This window comes from Aphelocoma coerulescens, chromosome 22 (genome assembly GCF_041296385.1).
Source record: "Aphelocoma coerulescens isolate FSJ_1873_10779 chromosome 22, UR_Acoe_1.0, whole genome shotgun sequence".
NCBI lineage: Eukaryota > Metazoa > Chordata > Aves > Passeriformes > Corvidae > Aphelocoma > Aphelocoma coerulescens.
The window spans coordinates 4318895-4345192 of NC_091035.1; the positions used below are offsets into that span (position 1 = coordinate 4318895).

Below are 26298 nucleotides of genomic sequence, written 5' to 3' on the forward strand. Positions count from 1 at the left end.
ATCCTGCACCACACCTCTCCCTGAGGCAGGGAACGGGGACAGCGAGCACCATTCCCAAGCGCATCCAGGTCACCCCTGTGTCTGACCCTAAAGCAGCTTCCCAAACACCAGATCCGGGTGTAAACCTGGAGAGTGTCCCTTGCCCTGCTGCCCTGAGCTGTGCCCCGGGTTTGTGGACTGAGCTGCCAGGGGTTTGTTTTCCACGGAAAACTTTTCCAGGAAAAGTTTCCTTTTCCAGTCTGGGAACTTCCCACCCCTTCTCCCGCAGGCACTTCTGGATTCATCCTCCCCCCACTGCACCGAGCCCGATAAAAACTCCCAGGGAATTAGAAAAATTTGCCTCCCACTGTGTGTATTGGATCTTAGATGATGAAAATAAATAAATAAATAAGCCCTCGAGTTTCCCTCTGAACTGCAGTGTAAATACTTCTTAAGAGTCAACCAAGTGGTTTGAAGAGCTTGTTTCACTTGTTCCATGCAAATATCAAGATTAACAGAGAGATTAATTATGTCCCATTTTTCTTCTTACAAAGGATACAGGCAGATTTAGAATAACAAAAATAAACCCTCTGGATTAATATTCATAACACAATGCTGAGCGCTACAAAAGCAACTCATTTTTTATGTAGAAAGGGGGAGAAAACAAACCGTCAAGAGTGCTCCAGAAGCATAAATACATATTAACGAAGGAAGTCTCACAGGATGCTCTTCCCCAGCCTGCTGGAGGAGGGCTGGGGGCTCAGAGAGGGCGTGCAACATGTCATGGTCTGAGGGAATAAAACCCAGTTCAAAGACTCAGACTCGAAATTTCATTTGGGTCATGTCAAAACTCTGCTCCTGCTTGAGTTTTCTGTTCCTCCTCACGAGGGCTGAAGGCTTTGGCTGAGGGCTCTGCTCCGAGGCCCTGGGTTGTGTCTGTTCCCAGTCAGGGCAGCGAATCCCACTGGGAACGCTGGCCAAGCCAAGGAAGAAGCGTCCCCATCCCTGCCCTGCCACTTCTGTGACAAACACCAGCCCCGTTTTCAAACGCTGGAGGAGAAGAATGTAACGCTGCCTGAGGAACAAAGCAGTCTCTCAGTGTACAGCAAATTCTGGGAGAACTTTCTGACCGTTTTTAAGTTCTCACTCCGCCCAAGCCTGCACTCAGCCAAGAGCTGCATGTTAAATACACGACTAAAACACATTTCCATGCTGATAACTGCTCCTCTGTGGCAGTGGTGCCAGGTCTTGGAGTTCTTTGACAAGCCTGGAATGATTTCATTCAGCATTTCCAGCTCACCATCTATTTATGAATTTTGTCAAGGAAACTTTGAAAAGACGTTTATTTAGACAAGCTTTTTGTTTCACCCTTCACTGGTAATCAGAAAAATCAAGGAGAAGTCAGCCCTTTAGTGACATCTTGACTTCTTTTTTGGAGCAGTCTAAGGTAACAGCCCATTTCATACATTGGATGCAACAGAGACAGCATTTAATACATATAATTATGCAGTTTGCAAATGTGACAGCTCTGATGTTGCTGCAATACAAGTCTGTGCCGTTAAATTAGAATTATAATGACAGTAATTACACTAATTAGTCTTTTTTTTCTAGTTTGTTACCAGCAAAGTTTTGCATATTTACGTGGATAACAGCTACTTCTGCTTTCTTCTAAAATCCACCATCACCAATTCACGGGGAAGCTCATTTATCCCAGCCCTGTATGACACGAGCAACATCCACAGATGAGAACGCAGGTGCCAAAAGGGCAAGGCTTAAAATCTGCAGAACGTTTCCCATAAATTATTTACGTGCACGGTCTGCAAGTGTGATGCTCTGAAGTTTAGTCAGGCACAGGGTGAAATGCTCAGTGCAAAGCTCAGGCAGCAGCAGGATTTGGGTGTCAGACACACACAGAGCCAGGGCTGCTCTGCAGTGACACAGGAGCAGGAGATTTCCAGCTCCCTGGCAAGGAAACGAGGTTTGGAGCAAGACCTGTCCAGCAAAATGCTCTCAAATCCTATTGCCCTGCTGCCATATGGAAAACAGAATGCCCTGCTGGCTCTGCATGCAAATAGATCCTGGACAGCAGCTGGGCACTGAGCACACAGAGAGCTCTTCACAACCTCAGAGCTTCCTTCTCCTTGGATTTGCTGCTGCGTTCAGCAGGGGATGTGTTACTGGAATTAAAGCAGTGCTTAAGTGTCCCCAGGGTGTGCAGGACAGCACCAGAGTTCCCAGTCCCAGCACCATCACCAGTCTGGTTCTGCACCAAGTAACGTGCTTATCCTCAAACCTGGGGGAAAAAGATTGGAAAAAGCTGAAAGTTGAGGTCTGGCTCATATTTTATACAATAGCCCTGATTATCCCAAGGTGCTCCATGCCCCGGAACATTCCGGTGGAGCCCGTGAATGTCACACAGGCCCCATGAACAGCTGCTCTGTCTTTTTGATAACTCCATTACTTGAGTTCAGAGAAGGTTTATGGACTAGAAAGCCTCAGATACGGTCATGAATGTTTGATGCCTTCACACACAGTGTTACGGCTGTAACTTCGCTCCCCGTTGGAATTATGACATTCCGACAGCCTTTGGTCATTACAGGCCAAGGGGAGCAGCAGGAGCCTGCAAATTATGGACTTCCCACACTGCTGGATTATTTCTTTTGCATTGAAACTGGTGCTAACTCGTTCAGGGTGGTTTTTTTTCAGAGATAAAAGTGTGAGTGTGGTGTTTGAAGCTGCAAAGGAAACTGCAGCTCTCGGTGTTTGTACAGTGCCTAAAATCAGGCCTGGGAGTGTGAGGTACCTTCAGATCTTGTACAATCTATTTAGAATGACTGAAGAAGCGGAAAACCCCAGAAATGCACAGGATTGTTTGAATACTGCAGGAAATGTGCCATTCCTGCCTTTGTCCCACTGAAGAGAGCGGTGCCCATTTCACCATTTCAAAGAGCCCAGTTGCAGGCTGAGGTTCATTTCCTGCCCTGCGCACCCTGTCCTGGGGGGAGCAGCTCCCAAACATCACCAGCAACAAGGATTTAACGAAGGGAGAGCGGCCAAAGCAACTTCATTCTAAAACCAAATTAAAATCCTGCTTGGAAGCTCCTTGGAAGCTTCACCTTCCTCCCAGAGCTCGTGCATCCCACAGAGCCCTCAGCCCTACCCAGCCCTGGCAGGGCCCAGCCCCATTATCACCCCCGGGATATTTTTTATTGCAGCATTACCTGTAAAAGGCTTCAGTCATTTTCTGTCATTATTTGTCACGGCAACGGCGCCCGAGGCTGCTCTGCCCTGGCGTCCCCTGGGAGCTGCTGCTCCTGGAACAGGCAGGGGATGGATTTGGGCACCTCTGAGAGCCCCTGGCTCCATCCCGGTGCTGCTGCCACTCAGCCCAGCTGCTTTTCGTCCCCAGCAGCCCCCCAGAACCCAGCCAAGGTTCACCCCACTTCCATCACCTCCCCTCCCACCCCAGTGCAGGGGCACCAGCTGGAGCCACGCTCCCATCCGCAGCCATTCCCATCCCGACAGCAGGATTAGGATTCCTCATCCCCAATCCCCTCCTGTGGGGCTGCCTCCAGGAGGGTGCTCCTGTTGTGATCCCAGAATTACATCGTGCCCAAGGGCAATTCGAGCAACTTCTACTGTAATCCTTTTGCTTTATCTTTATTCTGGGAGATGAAAAGTTACCACAGCTCTTCATCTCCGCAGCTCACCTTCTTCAGCCCTAATACCAGGCTGCACATCGTTGGGAATTGTTATGAACCCCCTGACACCGAGGTGCAGAAAACACCATTTGCATTTTATCTTTATTCCAGCATTTGTTGGTCATGGGTTTTAATCTCGACTGGTACTGAGGAACTTAATGAGATTAAACCAAAGAAAAATAGGATTATCTGAGTGCTCAGGGTCTCATCCAACCTCACAGATGGGCGCAGCCAGCACGAGCAGTTAAAACAGACCCCAAAAACAAACAAAGCACCAAAGCCAAACCAAACCAAACACGTGGGAAAGTGCAGTCCTGGCTCTTCAATGAGACAAGACTAAGCACCAATTAATGCAACTGTTCCTTCTTGCCCCTAATTGTGCATTCCCCGAACTGATCCTCCCACAAGGGCCACTTTATTTATCCTTTTAACAGCAGTAATTGTTTTTTCCCCCACAGGAATTAACTACATTTTACCTTTCTCTCAGCCACATCAGCCCAGCTCCTGCTTTGGCTGTTTCCAGCTGTTCTGCTTCGCCTGTTCCATAGGAGACTGGGGAATTGTGTGGCAGAAACTCTGGGATTCTCTTATCAAGACAGTTTGATAGTGAAGTTTCATTGATCTGCTGCGTGCAGAGCTCTAAGGGTTAAATGAATCTGGTGTCCATTGTAAGTAACAGCAGTTTAGCCCCTCACTGCGCTGCTGATCCTATTTTCTAAAAGGGAGTCCCATAAATGGCGTTTTTTTCAGCACTGTGGGAGTCTTTTATTACTGCTGTAATGCAAATCGAGCAGTTATGGTCCCCACAAACCGATCTTAGGAGATTAAAGCCCCGGGGACAGAATTATCTGCTGATGAATTCACCCAAATGGATTTTGGGGGCTCTGATGATCCTGCTGGTGGTGTCTGTGTGCACATGTGGCATTTTCCTCCGGCAGAATTTACATTAAGACAAATGAAGAATGAAAGAACAAACCCCGATTGTGGATATGATTGTGTCAGCATAAACATACTTTATAATTAGATTGCTATTACCACAGAGTAGGGGAAGAAGCAAACCAGAGTAAATCACTTTTATTCCAACCTCATTGCAGCCACCGAGGAGTTCAGAGCAGCATAAGTCTTTTCTAAAAAATATCCTCCCCCTTAGCAACATTATTATTCCAGTAAAATGTAAATGCAGACTAGGCCTTAGATACCAATTAAACTGCACTTGACAGAGATGTTATTGTCTAAATCAAATAAATGTAACAGAGCAAAAAGCAAAATGAGTAATGAAATAAGAAAACCCATGAGCAGATATCTGTGCTGTGGTCAGATTGTCCAGTGAGCCAATGAGGAGTGTGAGGGGAAATTATGATTACATAAATCAGTTAAGCAATTTCTCTGCTAAGAGGATGCTGCAGTTTGGTGAGGGGCTGTGAAATCCAAATGCACGGAGTGAATTCTTACTGCCCTTTGTGTCTCTGTGAACTCCTGAGAACTCCTGAGAACTCCTGAGAACCTGAAAAGGGACCTTGCAAGGTCCCACGTTCGCTGCAGTGATGTCCAGTCATCCCAAAAAGCTGCGGGAACTCCATCTCCTGTAGAACCCGGCGTGGCTCAGGACACTGAGTGGTCTCGGCAAAGAAATCTGTGATCAGCTGATTCCTGGGACCAAAGTGCTGCTGTTGTAAAGGAGTTTATTGTCACTGCCAGCCCCTCAGCAACTCCCACACTGCAAAGCACTTAAAGGAGTTGAACTCTGTGTCCAGAGTCTGTTAATTCTCACAGTGCTCTCACCTCCAGCTTTCCCCACAAAATCTGATTGCTTTCTGCTTCTTGCTCCTTTTCCCCCCTTTCTTCCTGGTGGAACCACTGGGTTCTTCAGAGCAAAGAGGGGGAGAAAGGGAGGCAGGGAAGAAAATGAAGGGCATTAAAAGAGCCATGGAAAAAGATGTCAGGGAGATTTATGGGTCACAGAGAGGCTGCAGGTGGTGAGGAACTGCTGTGGCAGTAATTTATAGTCGCTGGCTGTGACAGACTCCCAGACTGGGGATGAAACAGGTGCCATTAAACAAGAGCAGGTTATGGGCTGCTGCTGTAAACAGGAATCCTCTTATCACAGCTGCTGCAACCCTCAGCTGATCATTCCCTGGGAAATTAGCAGAGCTGGAGCGTTTTCCAGGTTCTCTCTGGGGCCCTTTGAGTCAGGATTCCTCTGATCGCTCGCTGCACTGTCTGAAGTGATAAAGGTGAGGCAGAATAAAGGGCAGAATAAAGAACATTCTGGAGCTGGAATTTTGCTGGAGACCAGAGCTAAAATCTCCGTATTCTGTTCCAGCTCCAGCCTTTATTTTCCTTGGATTTGGGGGGGTTATTTTCTCTCTGCCTCTTCTCCCCTCGTCTGTCCAGTCCATGAATTCCCCGAGTCCCCGCGAGCAGAGGCTTTGCCGGGCAGCTCCCGGTGCATGGGCTGCCCAAGCATTCTGTGAAATACCATTTCCTTTCAGCTTGCAAGTGAGATGGTTCAGAGGGTTCAAAGAAGGCATTAGAACAGTAGTGAGGGTTTGTGGGGAGCCAGTACGAGGCCTGACTGTGCTCCTGAGATCTCCTAATCACTTCCCCAGATTCTGGAGGGGGGAGGGAGGTGCTGCATTCATATTCAGGCACTCTCTCAAGCTTTAAATTTGTCTTTCAATAAAGGCTGAATTTCAGAGCCTTCCACAACACGCAATTACAGAAAAACAGAGCTGAAGGGAATCTCTGGAGGTCGCGTGTTCAAAAGCAGCATCAGCCAGACTTGGCACTCCTCTCGTGTTTCTCTAATCTCTCCTTAAAAATCTCCAATGGGAGAGAGATCCAACAGATTAAGCATTACTTGCTGGATATTGTATTCTGCTTTTTAACTACTCCAGCCATTAGAATACGATTCCTGAAGTTTTTATCTTTACAACTTTCAGCTCCTTCTCTAATTAATATTTCACCAGTGGCTCCTCAGCGTTCAGCAGGAGAGGGGCTGCCATTGCAGCTCCTGTCTCGTGCTTGCTCTGATGGCTGAGGTGAGCAGTGCCTGCATTCGCTGCCTTTGTTCATCCTGTTCTTCTGCAGTAGAGCAGAGTGTTCGTGGTGCCAGTGTGGGAACCCAAACTGCACAATTCAAATTAAAATTCTTCCCCCATGGAGAAGGCAACGCCCTGGCAGCACTCCCCTGGCTCCCAAGCAGCCCGTGGATCTGCCTGCATCCATGACAGCCACTGTCTGGGTTACAAACAATAAATTCTCTGCTTTCAATTGGGGGTGTGCAATAGCTGATGGCTTGGTCAGGTCACGGATCACAGCAGGTGCTCTTCCTAACCCCTGGAAGTCACAGGGGCATTCTTCTCTCATTCTCTTCATCTCCTTCCTTTCTTCCTCCTTGTTCCCTCCCTTTCCATCTCCCCCTTGCCAACCTGCACCTCTCTTGTCCCAGCTGTAGGAACACCACCACGAAATCCCAGAGATCTGAATTCCCCTCCAGCCCATTGCTGCTTCTGAAGGCCCTGTGGCTTCAGCACAATTATTTTTTCTCTTCTCTGCGGAGTTTAACAAACAAGTCCTCCCCACGCCTTTGTTGCTTCCTCTCAGATACCCAAGTGCAAGTCCCCAGTCACTGCAATTATTGGAGTATTCCTGGAGAAGATTGCAGCAGTCTCCATGAAAGGGCTCCCTGCAGGCCGGTGGCCAATTCCCCTTTAAATAAAAGGCACATGGAGCAGTCAGGAACTTAAAGTAAGAGAAGGGAGAGGGAACAAACAGGATTCTGAGGAGCAGCAGGATGGTTTGCAGCGGTCAGGGACAGAGAGCCATGCTGAATTATCGGGGTAATTAGTCTTCATTAGCAAACTGGAGCAAATTATGTTATAGTGCCAGGCTGGATGAACAGTTTGGGATAGTTTTTTTTTAAATCTGGGCATTGCCCAGTTCAGAATAACACAAGTCTTGGGTCTGCATGGGCTGCAGGTCAGATCACAACAAACCCAACTCACGAACCAGGTGAACACTCCAGGACATAGGAGCAGTAAATGTTGGGGGAGCTGAAAGAACTGCACAAAGGACCTGCTGGGAGCTGCATCAAACCAGAAAAATCCAGGCAAAGTTCCATTTTCCAGTCCCCATTAACAGGTGGGAGGAACAAAGGACGAACGGCGGGGGTTCCTCCAGGTTTGTACCTCCCACACCTGGGTGCACATTCGGAGCTGGAGCATTTGCACTCTCTGTTCTCTGCAGCACCCACGCTCCCACCCCTTCTCCTGAAATCCCTGCAGCTTCTTTGGCTTCTCCTTCTTGCCTGGAAGCGTGACAGGCACAGAGCTGTGAAAGGGTTAATGAGCCCAGGCAAAGTTAACAAGGGATGGGCAATAAATGGCTCCAGCTGTGTATAATTAACTGTAATACTGTGAAGTAAATGACTTTTATTGGCAAGCATGTCATAACTTCATTAAAAGTCATATTTACAGCCCTCTCACATGGAATGAGTACTTGTGTAGTCTGCAATTTAATGAGCACTCATTTTCACCTTGTTTCAATTATTTTCCACCCACCCTTTGTCTCAGTGTGGGGAGCAGGAAGATAAAATACAATGGGAGTGTAATTAAGGCTGGCACAGATTCTTTCAGGAAATGCTTTTCTATTCCAGAACAATCACTTCTATTGCTTACTACTAATAATACTTTAATGTTTAAAATACATAGTTTTCCTCGGTCCCTAAAGGATTCTTTAAATAACATTATTAAAGAATGGCTGTGGGAAGGCTTTTCCCCAGCCCAGCACCTCCAGCTGCACACAAAAGCAAATTTGTATCAGTTAGAAGGGGAAATTTGCAATTTAGCTGAATTACAAGAAAAGGATTTTGACTTTGGGAAGAAGGGGGCTGCAGGTGCCTGACAGAGATGCTCCAAGTGTCCCTTGGGACCTGCTCCAAGCTCCAGGATGGAAGGGGCGTTGTGGGACATGAATCCCTGGGCACTGTGGAAGTGACATGGACAGAACCACGGGATAAACATCATTTATTTCTGGGCACAACAGACACTTTTAGCAGCTCCCAGGAAGCCTTGGCCTGGCAGTGTTGGTGTCCCTGTGCTCCACCAGGGAAGTTTCCCCACCCATTTCCCTTCCCGAGGCTCGGTGGTTGTGCACAGCCTCATTTCCTAATGAAGATGCTCCCCTGCATGTTCTACATCCTGGATAATGTTGGGGATGCAGTAATTGAAGGCAGCAGTGATTAATTCCTGAGATAAAATTCGTCCTCGGAACAATTGATTTCACTGCCAGAAATGCACAAACTTCCCGATGGCAACACTTTCATGTAATTATTGTTATTAGTTTAAGCTTGTTTGGGGGAGGGAGGAGATGAAAAAAAAATCAATTACTTCGTATTTATCACTAATCTGTTATGATCACTTTAATACAGAGGAGTTGTAACTCAGGGCATGGTTTTTCTAATTCATGAGCTGTTGGAAAAGTTTACAGAAACTGTGAGGGCTGAAGGAGCTGGATGTTGTGGAAGCTCTAATTTTTAGTGCCCCGGTGTTCTCAGATCAGTGATGGACAGGGCTGGGGCCACGTTCTGGGCCTTTGAGTGCCCTGTGAGTCCAGACCTGCGATTCTTGTGCTCTTGTGCTGCTTCCTGCACTTGCTGGAGGCACCCAGAGGAAGCCTCGTTTCTGCAAAGCCCTGAAAGTCAGGTTGTTGTCTCTCAGGCAGTGAAAAGCAAACTGCTGCAATCACTGCTGGCCCGTTCTGCCAAACGGGCTCTGCTGCAGGAGTTAAGTTCTGGGAGAGGTGAAATCTCCCCATTTGAATGGGGTGGCTGTCGGTGAGAACTGAAGGAAGCCACTCTTGCTGCGCCCGTTCTTGGAAAATCTCCTGTTCCTGCACTGATAATCGCTATCAAAGTGCCAGAGGGTGTCAGCCCGCCCTGGGAAGGATCTGCTGCGCTCAGCCTGCAGGTGACACAGAGCAATTTGTGATGTCGGGGATGAAGGGATGGCTCCTGGTCCTGCTCGGTGGCGCCTTCAGTGCGACCGGCGGTGGCTGCAGCGGCTCTCGCGGTGCCCCAGCAGTGCAGCCCGTCCTGCTTTGCTTTTGGAGCTCGATTCAGCCCCACATCCAGGGCCACCCTCCCAGCCCTGCTCGGGGCACCTGCAGCCCTCACTCCCGCTGTGACTGTGGGGATGTCCCCTCTGAGTGACAGATGTGTGTTACGATAACAACAGGACAGAAAATACACCCACAGGGGCTTCGTGAATGCACAGAAATTAATCCGGCTCTCAGGGCCATGAGCTCAGGAGCACAGCTAAGGCTGCCACCCTCAGTCCTGAACAGAATTTCCCCAGCAATGAAGATGAATCCCTTTTTATTGTGCGGATGAAATAACAACACGACCATAAAGCATAAGAGAACAAGGGGAAGTTGACAAATTGTGTCTTTGATTAATTGCCATAATAGACTGCAGGTTGCTGACTGAGGACATTTTTTCAGGGCTCATTTTTCAGTCTTTAAAATTTTAATGCACAAAGGGAAGACAAAGCAAGCCCAGCCTGTGAAATGCTGTGCACCACTGCACGGGAGTCACCCAGCACCTGGCCTGGAGGACAGCTGTGACCTGGAGTTCAGAGGGACAGGGATGGCCCAGGGCTGAGAACGGAGCTCTCAGAGCCACCTGCAGCTCCTGGCCTCCCCTGGGGTACCCGTGGCTGCATCTAAATAGAGTCACACCCGAGCTGGGAGTTCTTGAAAAAGCAAGATCCGTTCTTCATCTTCTTATTCAGTCACCCCCCACTGAAATTCTCTTTGTCTTTGGAAGCCTGAGAAGAAGTAAATTATTGGGAACCTGCAGATGATGAAACTGAAATGGAATTCAAGTCCTGCAAACCCAGCAATGGGATTCTCCAAAGAACTCCTTCACTTCTGGCTCCAGCAGAGCCCACAGGGACCGTGACACCCCAGAATCCACAATGTCACACTGAGAACGTGACCCAGAGTGACTTCAGTTGTCAGAGGATCAGTGCTGCCGACAGGGCTGAGCCCATGGAACCCTGCCCCCCCCCCCCCCCCCCCAATTAGCTGAGCTAATTAGAGGAAGCAGCGCCAGTCATTAAATAAGTGTGGATTGCTGCTCAGCCAGGATGCAGCACGTGCATCCCCAAGGGAATCAGGGATGGGTCCCCAGGAGGGAGTTTCTCTGCTAAACTCTGCAGAGCCTGTTCCAAATGGACCCTCCTGGACCCGTAAACTCCGAGCTCCAGGATGAGTAAAGAAAACAAAACCTGCTCAGCTCCCTGAATCCTTCCCTGGAGAGTCTGGAATTGAAGCACATTCCCCCCTCCAGGTGCCAACCCTGTAGTTTAAAGTGGGGCATCACCTGCCTTGTTAAACAAAACCCCTCCTGCTCTGGAAGGGAGGCAGGGAGGGCACAGGTGGAAAAGGAGAATGCAGGGATAGGCTGAGGTACAAGAACAATGCCCCAAAGTGCCCTCCTTACCTTGCTGGAGCTCCAGAGGTATCCCCACATCCTGCCATGCTGGACTGACTCTTAGCTGTAGTTTTTGTACTTAATTATCTCACTTTTGATTATGGCTCAGGGAGATGATGAACCAGACAAGGGGCTCGGTTTGTGCAGTAAAGCAGCCCTGGAAGGGGAATCTGCCCTGGGACTCAGCAGAGGGATAAAGCAGGGCTAAATTCTCGGGCTTTGCCACTCTCTACTTGTCCTGAGAACTGGTTCTATCTTTGGAGCTTCCCAATGCATTTTCACTTTCAAAATGGAAAATGGTCTCCAGCTCAGGCATTTATTCCTTTAGATATGCTTCATAAGTTTTCTTTGCATCCAGGATGGTTGAAAATTGGATTAAAACCTCTTATTATGCCCCCATGTTACAGCATTAGGCATGCTTAGCTTCCACTGGGAAGGAGGATGAGGGAAGCAGAGGAAATCTCTTGAATTCTCACTGAAATTCATCAGTGTGGCTCTCCCAGGTCCAGATATCCCTGTAAAAAGGCACCGGGATTCACCTGCCCTGCCCAGCACAGGGTGTTAATGCTCAGCTGCCTTCCCACACATTACAGCTCTTCCACGAGCCCCAGCTGTTTCCAGTAAATTCACCATTATCAGCACTGCTAAAGCGTCTGAAATGCTTCAGGGGGATTCCTACAAATTCAGCTCAACAGAATGGAGAAGGCTTCATTTGCTTTGGCTTTTTGGAGAGCCCAACTCTGCTTTCCATCCACTCTTTGTCCATGGAATGTCTGTGCTCGTGTCAGGAGTGGCACAAGTGCAATTCCCAGTGCAAAGTGTCCACACAGGTGAAACCCCAGACCAAGGACTGGTGAATTCTCCCTTCTGCATCACAGTTCCTGCAGTTTTTCCATAATTCATCCCCATGTTTAGCCACATGAAAGAATCCCTGGTTTGACTTTCACACGATGACACATTGCTGTTGTAATCGAATTGCCAGCACTCTCTGAGAGAGCGTTCCTGCAGCACATCTTTAGACGTTTCATCATTACTCTTCATTTAAAATGTCAACTTTGTTCTGACAAATCTTGTGTGTCTGGTTTGAGAAGCTTTACAAGTGTCAGGAGGAGCGACGCAGTCTGCAGCTTTTGTCTCTTACGACAGCGAGCATGAAAGGTTCTTTTTTGTGGAGTGACTGGATTGAGCTGGAACTGCAAATTTGGGGTTGTTTCTGTACATCAGGATGGCTCCAAAGCAGCCTGGGGAGGGTTTTGCTGCAATCAGGGTGATTGGGTTCAGCTGTGGTGCCTCAGGTGTTGTTGTGTCCGTAATCCCTCTCACCTGGTGCTGATTGCTTTGATTTGCTGCCCACCCCACACCTGCTGGGCCAGCAGGGCCCTGCCCTCACAGGGAGCTGGACAGGAGCAAACTGGGACTGCTCTGCTCTGGGATTTTCCAGGTACGTGGGAGAGGAAAGGAAGTGCCAAACCCTGGCAGGGAGGGAGTTCTGGGCACACAATTCCCAATGTTTGGCTCCGTGGATTGGTGTTTTCTCCTCCAGCACCAGGCAGTGGCCGCAGCTGGAGCCAGCAGTGGCCTCATGGGCTCCTCGCTGAGCTGGTGCAGCCTGGCAAAATCCTGGAATTCACATTCCAGCCCACCCCGAGGCAATGAAGCCTCTGTGTCAGAGCTGTGGGAAGCTGGAGGTGAGAATCTCCCCCAGGAAGGGGAAGGAGCAGCCAGTGAAGGTTTCCCTGGGATGGAGGTGACACCAGGGGTGTCTGCACAGGGCAAGGCTGAGCTCCCTCTGCAGCCCCAGAAGCTTCTGCTCTCCTGTTCAGCCCTCTGGACACCCTTCCTGGGCTGTGGGGGGTGAGTGAGGCGCCCCAGTTGGAGCTGTACTGGTACCAGTGAGGGAGGGACCCTCCACAGCCCATCCCTGAGTCAAACCCTTCCCTGGGCAGATGCAGACAAAGATCTGCATGGAAGTTGTGACTTTAAAAACCACCTCAAATGCGAAGCCTCTCGTCCCCTGCTCTCCCCACAGACCTGCATTTCCAGCAGGGAGCCTGCTGTAGACAGCAAAAGCTTCCTGAGAGAAACAAACCAAAATGAAAAGCAATTTAAAAATCAGCGCCATTTCCTCCGTTCTTCTGGTCTGTCCTGCTTGCTGGCCCTCCAGGGAGAGCTGTACTTTCTGGTCTGTGCTAATACAAAATTCATATTTGTCTGGGCTATTATGTGCAAAATAATGGGTAATCCCTCAGGCTGGAGTGAAAAGCCAAGTCAAATACTCCAGGAGACCTTTCAATTTTGAAAGGTTTCACAAATAAGCGCAATACAAACATATAAAGGGATCCAATTATGTGTAAACAAACTGCTCCTGCAGCCTCCTCCTCAGAAAACACAATTAGATCGCTAGCAAGATTGCTTTTGGATTACCTGGATTAGGCCTTGCATTCAGAGGCTTAGGAAGGACCTGGAATTTCATTTTTTCCTGCGTCTCCCAGTTGTAGAACTCGGTCGCACAGGGCTGCGGGGTCCCTCCTGTGCTGAGCTGCTGCTGCTGCTGGGTCTCAGGTGTGGGCATTGCTGGTGATAAGGAAATGTGGCTGCTGGTGATAAGGAAATGGTTAATTCAGTTCCAACAAAGCCATGGAATGCTCGGCTTCCTGAGCCACCTGAAAGTTAATTAAAAGAGCATCATAGACATAGAGAAATGCAGAATTAAAGCTGTCCCCATGTGATAAAGCACTGAACTCACCAACTCTGCCACGGGGAGAGGGAGATACAGCCCATGTTCCTGGCTCGGGGGGTGTCTGGATGCAGAGAAATCCCAGGGTGAGGGGTTTGGCTGGAGCCTTTCCCCATCAGCACTCACCAGGCCCAAGCTCTGCTTTCAAACTGATGGCTCCTCAGTGATCTGTCAATAAAATCTGCCTGGATTTCAACATGAATTTTAAGAACAGGTCTGCAGGATGGCTCTGACCTTCCCAGTGTCCCAGCCCTGCCAAGGAATTCTCTGCTCCTGGGTGGGGCTGAAGTGGGGGCTGAGCTGATTCTGCCCTGTTTGGCCTGGGCACAGCCTGGGGTCCCATTTTATTCTCCTTATTTTGGCTTCCTCACAAAAAGCCTCCTTGTGGAGCTAAGAGGGAACCTGGTGAGTTCAGACTCACAGGCCAGGGGTGACTGATGTTGGGGAATTATGGAGAAAAAGATTATGAAGAAAAAAATATGACCTTTTCTTACAGGGACAGTGAAAATGAAGGTTGATTTTAATTTCTGTATTTGTCCTCTTGGTATTGTCCTGAGGACTATCCTGCCCACAGTGAAGCTAAGAATAGAAGTGGGAGGTGTGGGCTTGAGGAATAAGGCAGTAAATCAGAATTTTAATGCTATTAAAATCTATTGATTTTGTTGATTAATTATTGCTGGTGCTGATGGGAAGGCCAGGCTCTCTAAGCCAGTTTAATTATTTTCCAGTTAATGTTAATCTCAGTTAATGAAAACTCTCCAAGCCAGAAAAGAGATGACACAAGGAATGACTGTTATTCATGAGAGACTCTCTTAATCTATAAAACATCAAAGATGTCATTGCCAGCATCTTTGCTTTGCCTGTATTTTATTTTTTAAATGATCCAAACACTTTGTTCTCAGGCTCCTGATGAGTCAGGGTGTGACAGTTCAGGGGAGATCTGAACAGGAGCTGATGGAGCCTCCTGGAGAACTGGAGCTCAGCGGCTCAGGTGCCCCTGGACAGGGGGTTTGGGTAATTAATGGCCTGGGGTTCGTTAGGGTGGCTGCACAACCCCTGTGTCAGGAGAGAGGGACTGGGCAGGGCCCTGCTGGAGTGCTCGGGGAAGGGAGGGGGGGAGCAGCTGGGAATCGCAGCAGGATCTGCAGGGAAGCTCTGAAGCTGCCACAGTTCTGGTTTTGAATCTTTTCTGGCTTTTATGAGAACCTTCACCAGACTCTTTCATTTTTTGCATGCAGGCTGCTCTGTTTCTGCAGCACCCTCTCTGCGAGAACAGCTGGGTTAGAAACTTCTCTTTGGAAGAAAAAATCAGTTAAAATAAGGCTGGTTTTGAGCACTCCTGGCAGATCTGTCATCTGCTCCTCAGCCCCGCTGACAAGTGAGTTATGCAGCAGGGCTGTGCAGGGCTCAGCCCATATTGCAGAGCAGCTGCTGGGCTGCCATCACTCAGGGAGTCCACGCAGACACCCCTGGCAGCCCCTTCCCTGCAGCGATTTATGGGCAGCTCTCCTAGCCAAGCTGCCCTGGGAGCGCATCAATCCTGGAGATGCATCAGTCCCACCTCTGCTTTACATATTTTTCTAAGTTCGGCTCTCCACCCCTCTTCTGCCATCTCCATGCCCTGGATTTGTTCTGTGCTTCTCTTCCCAGCTCCAAGGTGATCAGGCTGATGCATTCCAGCATTTCCCCTGCAGCTCCCCAGTCCTGGCCTGTCCATGTTTCGTTTGTCCCTAAATCCCCTAGCAGCGGTGGCATCCCCAGAAGGCAACCAGAGTTCTCCTCTTGCTGTTGTATCTCATTTCTTTGTCAACCCTGCCTTCAATTGTTTGGCCCTTCTCCAGCTGTACCGTGCCAGGGAACACCTGTGGTGATTATTTCAGGTTACTGACTCTTGCCTGGTTGAAGGAGCCACCGCCCTGTCGTGCTCCTCTCTGGTTGTTTGCTTGCCCTGGGTGACTCTCGATTTTCTGGCAGCTTTATTCCTGCCTTGCCCACCCTGGGTCACAGGGACAGGCTGCCCTTCCCGGCTGTGTGGAGATCTAGAGCTCAAAATTGTCACTGTTCCGATGATCTCCGCTTGCAAGAGACTCCTGCTGCAGTTAATAACACGACCCTCCTCTGCACATCCCTGAATTGAGGAAGGTGTCTCATTTCTGCACAGCAAATAATGGCTTAAAATAGCTCTGTGAGCGATTTCCCAGAGATTACCTTGGGGACAACAGCACTGAGTCACCCAGCCATGAGCCAAACCCCGTCCCCCCTCAGCCCAGGTGGGGAGGGAGATGAAGACCCTGGCTGGGTGATGGCCACGCTCTGGGTTTAACTGGCTGGGGGAAGGAGCAAAAACATCGAAAAACTTCCCTTGCTTGATTGTGTAAACAAGGACTGGATTGCTGAACAGCTGCAGCTGTTCCCTGAGTTCTCCTCCTGGTTCTCCCCATTTTACATTTTCCTGGATTATCTGTTTGGATTGTAAATTTCCCTGGATTGTCAGTTTGGATTGTGAGTTCCGTGGCTCCGGCTCTGTGTTTTACACTGCTCTTACCACAGGACACTGTTTGAGCTCCTTGACTCTGGCTGTAATAAACACATCTGGAGGTGCTCTGGATGTACACCCAAAGGTTACTGAGATGCAGCACTGAACTGAGTCGTCTCCACCAGAGACAGGAATCAAAAATAACCACAAATAACCTAACAGTGTTGAAGTTTTGATGAAGAGTTGCCCTGAATTTCCCCGGAGGGGTCGCCCAGTGTGTGCCTGGCTCTGAGCTGTGTCCCCACCCTTGAGTCCCTCTGTGCCAGCACTCAGAGCTGCAGTTCAACACCCTGATCTCAGGGATGGTTTTATCCCATCCATCTCCTGGCAAACCCCTCTGCTTTGCAGGAATGCATTAAACGATCAGGTCTTTCTCATTATGGATTTCTCATCAGGCTTTTAGCTCCAAATGAGCTCTGAGGCCAAGCAAACCTCCAGTGGAGCCGCAGATCCTTCCCTGCGTGACGTGAAAAGCGCGTCCCCTGTGCTCCAGCGTGAGGACAGGCCTGGCCTGGGGCAGCTCAGCAGCACAAGGCTGGGACTGCTCAGGCTGGCAGGGAAGAGCTCAGCTCTGCTAAAGCACAGCTGGGCTCAGGCTCTGCAGCAGGGCTGCTGAGGTGAAAGCACACTGACTACAGCACGTTTAATATTCACCTTCTCCTCTTCCTCCCCAGAATCACCCGGTGGGGAATTCTCCAGGTATTTCTGGCAGGCTGAATTCTCACTGAGTAATCACCAGGATGTTCCACCAAAAGGAGACATGAATCTTCTCTGAGCAGCTCCTGGCACCCCTGTGATTCTGGGAGGATTTAAAAGGTAAGGAGTCCCAAATTAGCTGTGTAGATTGATTTTGGATCCACTTTATTTATCTGCTCTGGCATCAGCTTTATTCCCCAAAACAAGAGCTATTCCTACATTTGCATGGTGGATTTGCCATTTTGGAGAAGCAGCAAGGGGAGGGTGCTGGAGGGAGCTTGGCGGCTGTGATGCCATCAGAATAAAGGTGTAAAGGTAGAAATTGAAGCCAGCTTGTTACACAACTTGAGCAAAAATCATTCTGTTTGAGGAATCAGGTACTTCTGAGCTGTTTCCTCCCCTCCTGGGGCTCTGATCTTTGTGTTTTAACGACAGTTTTTCTTAAAACTGAAAGCAGAAATGAAAGTAAGTGCAATGGAGGGTTTTCCCTTCTGGAGCCAGCTGAAAAGATTGATGAAATGACAGCTCCTTTAGCAAAACAGCAACTCCACCTGTCAGCAACCACCAGCCATCCACAGGGCACAGCAGCCAGGCTGAGGCGTTTTAAACACACTCCCAACTGGTCTGTCAGGAACAAATTGGGCTTGTCACAGTCTCCGAACAGTTTTAGGGAGAACATTAATGATGTTAATGATCTCTGGTCCCAGCAGGAGGGAGAAATTGGAGTCTCCTTCCAGGAAAGCACAGCGTGACTTGCAATTGTTTTGTTCTTGAGGTTGCAGGAGTTTCAAAAAATATCCACTGTAGGCAATTGCTGGGTTTGGAAATGTAGAGTCCTTGGTGGTCATTGTGCCCTGGGTGACATAAAGGTGTCAGCATGTGCAGAACTGACCCAGTATCAGCTCCCAGAACCTCCTCAGCCTCTTCCTGAGCAGCCACAGAAGGGAGAGGGGGCCTTGGCACTGCTCTGCATTCTGGGCTGGTGTGGGGAATTTGGGGCTTTGCACCTGTCCAGGTGTGGGTTTGGATTTCCAGAGCTGACCCAGGCCCTTGGCTGTGTGTCCCTGGGTGTGTGTGAGTGTGAGAACAAGGGACCGGGCAGGTGAGCTGGTGTGAACTCCATGGGATCAGTGCTCAGCCTGTCGGGGGGCAGGTTTCTGCCAAGTTCTTTGGAGGAAATGCGTGTTTTTCCCTTATTTGAATAATTATCAAGAAAAAAGCATTGTTGTAATGGATTCCTGGAGTTATGGCAGTTTAGTCACGGTAACCGTGCGAGGGAGGGGAAATCAAAGTGTATTTTATTTGTTTTGAGCTTTCATGACAAACTGTGTTCTGACTGTTGAGGAATATTAATTAATGAGCTGTCCCTGAGTGGAGGGATGTCCCTGGAGGGTTTGGAGATGAACACTCTCAGAGCACCTGAGATTCCTGCAGGACACCCCAACCCGTTTCCAAAGGAAATGTGTTCCCATACACTGCTGCCTCTGAAAGTCTTCAGGACATCCCTGTGATGTGCCGAGGTCCAAACCCTCCTGAAGCCACGTGAGGGTCTGTGCTGATCACAGCAGACTTTGAGCCAGGCCCCTGAATTAAAATGGAGACAGGAAAACTAAAGGACAGAGGATCTGTGTGCTTCTGAGGAGCAAAGCAGGAAGGAGCCCAAGGGATCAGATTTTAACCCCGGGCTCCATCCCCACCGATCCCACCCGAGTGGAACTGCTCCTGCTCAGGGACAGTAACAGTTACAGTGAGAAAAAATGACAAGTGCCCTTCCCAAAGGAGCCAAATCCATCTCTGCCCGTGACAGCAGTTAACAATATGGATGGCATCTGCCTGGGCTTTTATCTTGGTTTAAATTTGTTTTCCATTCACCAGGCTCCACTGCAGGGGAGCAATATTGAAATGTGCAGGAACCACGAGACACAAATTTTATTACCCCCTCTCTGCTACTCCCACTGTAGAGAGAGAAGTTTATGAGTGAAAAGCATCCCAGGCTATTTAGTCACCTCCAGTATTTGCAGCCCAGACGGGAAGGAGTAATTGATTTTCTAATAATAGAGAGAATTCTTGGCTGGAGGCTCAGTGTTGTGTTTGTAGAACTCCTTAAAAAGCACATTCCCATTCCTGCAGCTCCCAGGCCCCTTGGCCTGGGGTGTGGGGCAGAGCATTTGTGGGGCTTTATCTTCCCAAACACAAACTCCTCCTGTCCTTCAGAGGGGTTCCCTGGCTTGGTCAGAGCAGGCAGCTGGGAGAAGGAGCCCTCTGCCTTTTGCTGGCTGATTTCTGTGCCTGGGCCACGGCCTGCAAAGGTGCTTTTATTGGGAATTATTGGTATTCATGCAGGAAAAGCATCCATGGCATGTGTGAGAGGAGCCAGCCCAGCACAGCCCCACGGTGCTCAAACGGATTTGGAAAGGGCTTCATCTGAATTTCAAAGGGCTCTGGCTTCCAGTCTGCTGTGAACTGCATCAAAAATCCAGCTTGGGTCAGGAATGTTTACAGTTTTTTATGATGTTTACATTGAATTCTCTCACATTCCCTGTCAGTTTGGAGGCTGGGGATGCCCAGCACTGCTCATTTCGCTGTGCAGTTATCACACTGAGCCTCTGAGTGATCAAAAGGGGGAAAACACACGGTAATAACGTCCTGTGGTTATTTTGGGCTTCTAATTACAAAACAGAGTCTGGACAATTTGATTCAGGGTTTGCTCCTGAGAAGGTCGTTTGGCTCAGGATGGGAATTTCTGGTTTCCGACCGTGCAGATAACGAGGTTTGGGGCTGTCCCTGTGCTCAGCAGTGCCTGGGACTGCAGGAGGAGGGAACGTTGTCCTTGCAGGTGCACCCAGAGGAGCTGCAGTCACTTTGAGCAGCTTGGAGGAACCTCCCCAGAGCTCCAGGGTGTCCATCCACATTTCCCTGTCCTGGCCACAATCCCAAGGGATCCCTCCAGCATTCCTGCTGCAAGATTGGTGCTGAGCTGGTCTCTGCTCCCTGGTCAAACCCAGCCTGAGCTCTGCTGGCAGCTCTGTGCAGCTCTGCCCTGCTCCCGCTGCACTTCCCCCTGCACAGGCATTGAGAAGCGGCTGCTTTTATATTTCATAGTTTTACATTCCCAGCCAGATTCCTGCGTTCTGCAGGATGCAGTGAATTCCACCGCATCCCAAATGAATTCCACCGCATCCCAAGTGAATTCCACCGCATCCCAGATGAGTTCCACCGCATCCCAAATGAATTCCACCGCATCCAGATGAATTCCACCGCATCCCAAGTGAATTCCACCGCATCCCAAATGAATTCCACCGCATCCCAAGTGAATTCCACCGCATCCCAAATGAATTCCACCGCATCCCAGATGAATTCCACCACATCCCAAATGAATTCTACCACATCCCAAGTGAATTCCACCGCATCCCAAGTGAATTCCACCGCATCCCAGATGAGTTCCACTGCATCCCAGATGAATTCCACCGCATCCCAAATGAATTCCACCGCATCCAGATGAATTCCACCGCATCCCAAGCGAATTCCACCGCATCCCAAGCGAATTCCACCGCATCCCAGATGAATTCCACCACATCCCAGATGAATTCCACCACACCACAAATAAATTTCACCACACCACAAATGAATTCCAGCCCATCACAACTCAATTTCACTGCACCACAAACGCATGTGGCAGATGATGTGCAAAAAGTCACACCGACCCTTCCTGAAGGTCTCCCTGCACATCACCACTATTGCGAAGAGAGCTTTTGGAAGGGAAATCGTGTGGCAATTTTAATTCTTTTTTTTTGTTTTCCTTATGGGAAAACATGGAGGGGAGCACCTGGGTGTGAGCAGGAACACGAAAGGAAATCCAGAAGCAAGGCCCCAAGGGCCCCGTCTCCAATGAAAACCCCCTCAACTCTGACAGGGCTGAAACTTTGACAGATCCCAGAGTGGAGCTGAAAATCCTCCAGCAAAACAAAACAGATGAAAAAGTAGAGTGAGAATGACAAAACACTTTTTCTTTATTTTCTGCGTTACCTTCCCCGAGCCTGATTTCCAAAGAGCTCTGTTGACATAAGTGCAGCAGCTGGAGATGAGAGGGTTTTAAATCAACCTTCAGAGATGTACAGTTTATACTGGTAAAATAATTATTCTTCAAAGATCCCTGAAAAATTGCGTTTAAGGTGTTTAATGATTAAAAACCTGATGTCCTTGAGTGTAAGTCAGATGAAAGAACTGCCAGGGACCTTAATGCGGTGCAATGATAAACATAAAGGCAGCAATAATGATCAGCCCGAGGTGATTACACTCTCTAATTAGAGCACATGTATCACTTAGGCCCGTTAATCTCCGTCTGTCTGAGGCACTTTGGGCACACTCTCCTGTATCCCACGGAAGCTCCTTTGATCACGGCACGGAGCAGGAGGAGCCACTCCCGGTGTTTGGAGCCTCGCAGCTCTGAGGTTCCCTCTGCAATGCCCTGAGCGGGCTCAGCCCAGCTCCGCCACGGTTCTGTCACTGAATATTTGCACCTCTGGGCCAGAGGAGAGCTGGGTGAGAGCAGGAGTGCCCCAAACCCTGCTCTGCAGCACCCTGGGTGCACAAACCCGCTGGGATGGGGCTGTGTGGCTGCAATCCCAGCTGCAGGGGCGGAATCAGCTGGGTTCCACCTCCTCGTGCTGGCTGCGGCTCTGGGACGGGGATCTTGGTTCCCAGGCTGATGTATTGAGGGGAAAAAAAATTAAATAAAAATCTGTGGTGCCTTCCTGTCCCCTGGAGGTGTCCTCTGCAGAGAGCAGCAGGTGGGAGCGGCTGTGTGAGTGTCTGTGCTGCCCCTGCTCCCCTGCTCGGCCCAGGGAGGGTCTGCAGGGCCCAAGGGACATCTGTGGGGTCTGTGGCTCCCAGGGCAGATCTGTGGGGTCTGCAAGGCCCAGAACACATCTGTGGGGTCTGCAGGGCCCAGGGGACATCTGTGGGGTCTGTGGCTCCCAGGGCAGATCTGTGGGGTCTGTGGCTCCCAGGGCAGATCTGTGGGGTCTGCAGGGCCCAGGGCACATCTGTGGGGTCTGTGGCTCCTAGGGCAGATCTGTGGGGTCTGCAGGGCCCAGAGCACATCTGTGGGGTCTGTAAGGCTCAGGACACATCTGTGGGGTCTGCAGGGCCCAGGACACATCTGTGGGGTCTGTGGCTCCTAGGACAAATCTGTGGGGTCTGTGGCTCCTAGGGCAGATCTGCGGGGTCTGTAGGGCCCAGGGCAGATCTGCGGGGTCTGCAGGGCCCAGAGCACATCTGTGGGGTCTGTAAGGCTCAGGACACATCTGTGGGGTCTGTGGCTCCTAGGACAAATCTGTGGGGTCTGTGGCTCCTAGGGCAGATCTGCGGGGTCTGCAGGGCCCAGGGCACATCTGTGGGGTCTGTGGGATGGTGCAGTCCCAGGGGCTGTGCAGCTTTGTCGCTTCCTGAGCTGTTTTTTGGCCAGGTGGGGTCAGAGAGGAGCACAGGGAAGTAACACGAGGTTTCAGTCAGTCCCACGGCCCTGGCTCTGAGGCTTTGATGCACACCGGGGTGGGAATCTGATTCCTGCAGAGGATGAGGCTCACTCTGCTAATTCTGATTGCTGAGAGGTTTCAATGGGAGCCAGTGACTCTAAATTGGAGGTGCTCGAGCTCAGACTCATCTTCATCTGCGGGGGATAGTTTTAAACACAAAGCAGCTGATGGCTGTGCAGCCCTTGCCATCCTGTTCCTTCTGCAGCTCCTCCCTTTCCCAGGAGGGCCAGGGGCTGTGCCTGAAGAAGGATTTACCTCAACCCAGGTGTAGCTTGAGCCAGAGCTCTTTGCTGGAGCCCAAATGGAGGAAAATCCTCCTTGGTGCCTTGCTGAGATAAATTCACCACAAAGCTGGCAGAGAACGGCCCTGGCTCCGTGGGGAATTCACCCCGAGCAGGGAGTGCAGAACAATCTGTCTGGCACAGGGTCCTTCCTCCCAGCAACGTTTTTTGTGCTCTCATCATGCACGAGAGGCCCCATAAGGTGCACCACGACTTCCAAATCAGCGGGACTGAGACAATCAGACTGGCTGCAGGAGGTGGCTGAGAGAATTCTTCATTAATTTCGAGTGTCCCTCAGTAATGAATGCTGTGGGTGAGAGGTTTTGAGGGCCAGCAGCAGGCAGGTCTTGGAGTTGGTGAGAAGTGTCTGGAGTCAGGGCAGGGGGAGGCAGAAGCAGAGCCAGGCCTAAGAGAAAGGCAGATGCTCGAGACAAATACCTGAGAATGCTGACAGTCTCCCTTTCTGAGGTTCTTTTTTCTCCAATTATTGTGAACCTTGGAGTATCTTTCTTGCTTTTATGGAAATTTGCCACCCTGGGCCTTAGCGGAGCTCTACAGGTGATGGCAGAAGTCCCAGCATCCCCGTGGACCCTGCCACAACCAGCCAAGGATGTGTAGGAGAGAAATTCTAATCCAAAAACTGGGACTTAAAAACTCCCAGCAGTGTCAGCTGCAGCTTTTGGGATGTCTCTGCTGGCAGTTCTGCCCCAAAAAGCTGCTCTGGCCTGAGCAGAGGAGGCACTGCAGGAGACAGGAGAGATTATCATCCTCATCAGGAGAAAATGAGAAATGATCTCACTGATAAAACACCCATTATAGAAACAAAGGGAATTGTGCAGTTTATTCTCTCCGTGGCCATGTCTGATTCCATGTCGCACGGAGGGGGTGTCTGTGCCTCCCAATTAAGCAGAATAATGGCCTTTCTGGGGAGGTGGGGGTGGGTTATATTAGTCCTGCTGCAGGTGGCATTGAGATGAGAGGCCTTGGCTATCGTGCTGTCAATTTGTTTAATGGTTATTAGAGGAGCAGGTGATTTCTTTTAAAGGGAAGTGACAGACTGTCCATTAGATATAGATGCATGTTTATTAAATCGGGAGCCTGGAGCAAGCAGCCTGGCTCATTTGCTTCCAAATTCCAGACCAATCTGTTTCCTTTTGGAAGGGTCGGAGCCCAGGAGAAGCGGGGGCTGTTCCCGAGCAGGGCTCAGGGGCTGTTGCAGTTGTGTTCTCTTCCACCCCGGTGGAGGCTGCAGGGGAAGGGGCCGGGAGTGTGCAGCCTCTCAAATGGGGCTTAACTCCTTCTCTTCTCACCTAGATAGGCCCAGAAGCAGAGGGGCAGCACAAGGGTTTAGTCTGTGAGTGCAAAGCCTTCGTTTCTCCTGCCTGTGTGTCCCCACACCATGGATGGATGGGATACACTACAGCTCCGTCAAATTAGGGGGAAACAAAGCCCAGTCCCTGTTGCACTCGCCCTTTCCTGCTCCAGGGGCCTGTCCCTGCAGAGACAGGGACACAGGGACTCTGCTCTCCTGCGGAGGGGCTGGGGTTTGGGAATGTTCCTGCTCTGGGCACAGCTACAGGGAGCTGATTCCTCGCAGTCCTGGCTGGGGAGCAGGGAATGGGTGAAGGGTTCCTTCTCCAGTCAGACCCTTCCTCCTGCCGAGTGGGGGGCTCTGGTGCCAACCAGGAGAGCTCTTCTCCCCCCTTCTCTCCTCGGGGACTGGTTTGGAGCTCCCGCTGTCCTTGCCTCGAGCATCCTGGAGCCTCAGATGAGCTGATTGCAATTTTGGCATCCTTATCTCCATGAAAATGCAAATAATGCCTCTTGTCAGCTCCCGTGCTCCCCATTCCAAACCCCGCTGGGTCCAGTCGCTCCCAGTCCCGGCAAGGAGAGGGCGGACATCGAATATTGCTGCGTTTACTGTCTGCAGTGAAACATCCTGCACCTCCCTGCCAGCCATTTGCTGGGTTATTATTCCTCCATTCCTCTGTTTGTTCTTTTTTTTTCTTCTGGGCACATGTTTTTCCCAATTCGGGCAAAATCGCTGCTGCCATCCTCAGCTGTCCTGATTGCCTGAAGAAGCAGCTGATTGCATTATTCATCTGCAGAGCTCACAAAAGGCGTCAGAGCTCTCGACCAGACCCCGAGTTTTGATGATGTTTTGCGTCTGTAGGAAGGGGGGAGGATGCTGTGTGAGCTGGTGGCATCTGGTGGCACTGCTGTGGCTGGGAGGAGCTGCTGCCGGGACAGAGCAGTGCCCGGGACAGCCTGGGCTGGGCTCGGTTCTCCTCCAAGGCTGCAGCGATGCTGAGCTGCAAATTGATTTTACATCCCGGTGAGCAGAGGCAGCCGAACTGCGGGGAAACGGTGCCACCTGCGGGCACCAAGCACAGGAATCCCAGCCCCGGGAATGCCATCCTCACACACTGCTCAGCTCGGTCAAATCCTCGGGATTGGGGAGTTTATCAACCCAGAAACAGAGAGAGGGTAACGCAGGGAATGGAGTCAGCAGGGGAAGGTCAGGCTGTGCCTCACCGCAGACACCCGGGCGGTCACAGACACAAAAAGGGGCTGGAGCTGTTCTTCTGTGGTTTAGAACAGCGTTTTTTCCGTGGTCCAGACAGACTGGACAAGGGTGGGGTGAGCTGTGCTGGAAGCAAATCCACCACCAGGAGATCCGTGAGCTTCGCGCTGCATCCCCCTGTGTGCTTGGGGAATTTTGGGGGGTGTCCGCAGCTCCAGCGATGTCAGCAGGATGGTTCCTGCTACAGATCCAGGTCACTTCTGCGCGTGGTGACGCTGGAATTTGCGGGGCTGGAGGGCCCTTTCCTTGTGTCCCTTGGCGTCACCTCCAGCAGCTCCATCCCTGCCAGGGGAGGGCTCAACATCCCCTCCACTCAGCGGGATCGTGTGGGTGGAAAACTGGGAACCACGGGCAGCTCCGTGTGCCAAAACCGTGTTAAATTCACCTGAGTCTCTGCTGTTCTTTTGGCTGCTGAGCTCTTCTCCAAGCCCAGCCTTTGGTAAACAATTTGATGGGAATAAAACAAGGCGACTGAGCAGGAGCGCGCACGGCTGCCTCTCCCAGTCTGTGCCTGAACACACACGTTTTGTAGAATGTTCTCGGGCTAAAAAGATATTAATAAGTAAACCCCTCTGATTGATTTAATATGCCAGAGCTTTGTTCTCAGTTCTTTGCTTGTACTGGTGCGTAACACTGGAAAAATAAAATGGAATCATAAAATGAAATAAATAAAATATAAAAGCCGTGCAGCAGAGTGAGGTGAATTCAATCATCAGAGGAGCAGAATTATACATCAAGAGCAATCCAATATT

At 50.2% G+C, this 26298-nt stretch overlaps 1 long non-coding RNA gene across 3 annotated transcripts; it reads left to right on the forward strand.

The window, feature by feature from the left end:
- Positions 1 to 12534: 12534 nt before the first annotated feature.
- Positions 12535 to 22326, forward strand: LOC138121706 (uncharacterized). Of its 3 annotated transcripts, none has more exons than XR_011156227.1 (3): positions 12535 to 12616; positions 17123 to 17264; positions 19488 to 22326. It is a non-coding gene; the product is annotated as an uncharacterized lncRNA (long non-coding RNA). The 3 variants fall into 3 exon arrangements; XR_011156226.1 differs by adding an exon at positions 15151 to 15290 and having other exon boundaries at positions 12551 to 12616; positions 17123 to 22326; XR_011156225.1 differs by having other exon boundaries at positions 17123 to 22326.
- The last annotated feature ends 3972 nt before the right edge of the window (positions 22327 to 26298 follow it).